Source organism: Euprymna scolopes, chromosome 17 (assembly GCF_053919585.1).
Source record: "Euprymna scolopes isolate OS-2025 chromosome 17, ASM5391958v1, whole genome shotgun sequence".
NCBI classification, from domain to species: domain Eukaryota; kingdom Metazoa; phylum Mollusca; class Cephalopoda; order Sepiida; family Sepiolidae; genus Euprymna; species Euprymna scolopes.
This window is the reverse complement of record NC_136498.1, coordinates 43554590-43557727: the sequence shown is the minus strand read 5'-3', so window position 1 is coordinate 43557727 and position 3138 is coordinate 43554590.

The window sequence follows — 3138 nt, the reverse complement described above, 5'->3', positions numbered from 1 at the left end:
TCAACTCTGGTTCCGTCTTTCAAAAGTTTTAGCGTTACAAACAAACATACATACATACATACATACACACCGATTTTTGCCTTTTATATATATAGATGATAACGCATTTTCCGCTCCAACTGTTTCTAATAATCATCCCAAACCAATTGTGTCTTCTGTTCAGAAAGTTGAATGCAAGATGTAAAAAAAAGCAACTGCGCTTAATTTTCTTTTTTCAATTCACGCAAGACCGAAATGCTGCTGAAACAGCTCGCGATATAAACGACGCGTTTGGCCCAGCAACAACTACTGAACGCTCAGCACAATGGTGGTTTAAGAAATTTCGAGGCAGCGACGAGAGTCTTGAATATGATGAGCATGATGGTCGGATAACGCATGTTGACAAGAATCAATTTAGAGCATTAGTCAAAGACAATCCACGGACAACTATAAACTTGCTTCTGAATTAGACGTAACATATACAAAGATGTCCAACCACTAGAGAGACATTGGAAAAAATCTTGATTGATGGGTACCTCACAAAAGAAATGCCGGTACCTCACAAAAGAAATGCCGGTTTAAAGTGTCCGCTGCCTTTCTTTTACGGAACAAAAACGGGCCGTCCTCGACTGAGTTGTGACTTGCGATGAAAAGAGTGTTATTAACGACAGTCGACGACGCTCAGCTCAGTGGTTACACACCGAAGAATCTGCTCGACACTTCATGATTCCAGAGTTGCACCAGAAGAAGGTGATGCTGACTGTTTGCTTGCCTGTGCCCGGTCTCGACCGTTATAGTTCTTTTCAAATGAAGGCGAATACAGTAAGACGGAGAGGTACAATAAACAAATTAATGAAATGCATCAGAAACTTCGAAAACAACAGCCAGTCAACAAATAAAGGCCCAATTCTCCTTCACTAAAATGATTGACAACACGTTGCTAAACCGACCCTGCAGAAGGTAAACGAATTAGGCTACGAAAGTTTGCCTCGCCCGATACACACATACCGACTACCACTTTTTCAAGCATCTCGACAACTTCTTGCGTAAGAAATGCTTCAAAAAATCTAAGCGAGATTAAAAATTTCTTCAGCGACTTCATCCCGACCAGGAAAAACCTTTTTATACATCTGACATGACGGGTTTTTTTTTCAGTGATCACCACTTATCAAGGCCCGGAAGCCACTCAGGGATAAGGGTTATTGCAAGTACATTACGTTAGTGAGGAGATTTGCTGAAGTGTTTAATGAAGGGGGCGGTTCATTAGGAATTTGTTAACATTGGACTTGAAGACATCCAAGTTGTAGTCAGTCGGGAAGCAGGCAGACGGAACAGAGTTCCATAGGCGTGCAGTTCTAAGAAAGAAGCTTTGTTCATGGAATCCGCGTTTTGATTTAGGCACAGATATAGAGTGGGGGAAATTTTTCACAGTGGATTCAGCTAGACGGGTGTTTTTCGTGAAAGATTGGCGAGGGGGGACCAGAGATTGGAGTTCAGACGAGCATCTGCCATGGAAATAACGATAAAACAAGGGCAGGCTCGCAGCGTCACTTCTGTGGGAGAGAGGTTGCAGGGTAGAGAAAAGGGCATCCCCCACTAAGCCACGAAGTCTAGTTTGTACTCTGTCAAGGCAGGATTGGCTTTTTTTAGCAGCTCCTGCCCAGGTATGGCAACAGTATTCCATCCTTGGACGTACTTGGCTTTTATATAGATAGCGAATTGCATCAGTAGTGAGATATCTTCTGGAGCGGTAGAAGAATCCCACCATCTTTCCAGCGACCTTGGCAACAGACTTGATGTACGTGTTCCTTTTCAGATCAGGAGTAAAGGTCAAACCCAGAAGCTTGTCAAAACACGGAGCCTCACCCAGACGAGAGCCATCCATCACAATTGATGCCAGCTGGGGATCAGAGCGTTGATGATGTAAGGATAGGAGTTTGGTTTTGGATGCATTAAAGGTAACCAGCCACATCTTCCCCCACTGAACCACGCGCTCGAGATCAGAGGAGAGAGAATCAGAGAGAACTTTGTCATTTACAGCCTTTGATGTGTTGCCGTAGATGGTTGTGTCATCAGCATAGGTGTCAACGAATGATTTAAGTATGTGTTTAGGGAGGTCATTGATGTAGATCAGGAAGAGAGTTGGGCCCAGGATTGACCCCTGGGGAACTCCAGCATTTATATTGCAGTCCTCCGATTTTTGTCCATCAACTACTACTCTTATGAGCCTATTGGAGAGAAATGATTTACTGATTGAGAAAACATTTCCCGTTATACCGTAGCTGGAAATCTTGTGAAGTAGGCCTTTATGCCATACCTTGTCAAAGGCCTTTGATATGTCAAGAGCAATTGCCCTAGAAAGGAAGCCTTTGTCAAGAGATTCACTTATCCTGTGGGATATAACCGTCAGCACATCTGCGGTAGATCTTGCAGAGCGGAATCCATATTGTGTGTCACTAAGAAGTTTATTCCTGCTGAGGTGGTTGACTATTTCTCTATTTAATATGGATTCCAGCAACTTACTCATAACACACAGGAGAATTATAGGTCTGCATTGAGAGGGCGATGACTTATCACCTGAATTCTTAAATATAGGGCAAACTTAAGAGGTCTTCCAGGGAGTCGGAAAGCACTTCTCTTTTAGGGTTGGTAAAGGTGTGTTTATTCTGATAGTGCTTGTTTTGATACATACATCTTTGTTTGAGCAAAAATATGTTCATCTTAATTTAAAAGTTTAAACTTCCAAAACTTTTTTTCAACCTGATATTTCCTACAGATGTTATGTCCTCTACCCTATTTAAAAGTGTTAAAAATATTTTATATATGTGTATTCTAACACATGTTCGTGATTATTTCGTTTTGTAATTTCGAACTATTTACTATCGTATAATATTTATTGAGCATCAAAATAATTAATTCTCTCATGAAATATGGATTAAGGTTTGAAGGGAAGCAATTTGATACATACAAGGTTAAAATGAATATTTCCATGAATAAAAAAAGTATTTTTAAAAATATACCTCATTATCGAACTTTGGCAGATACTCCCTTTGCCAACAGTGAAAGGTGGATTTGATTTGAATTTCTTAATATATATATATACAACTTAAGCAGGTTTTCAAGACTTAATCGATCCAATTGCAACTCAAACAATTTATT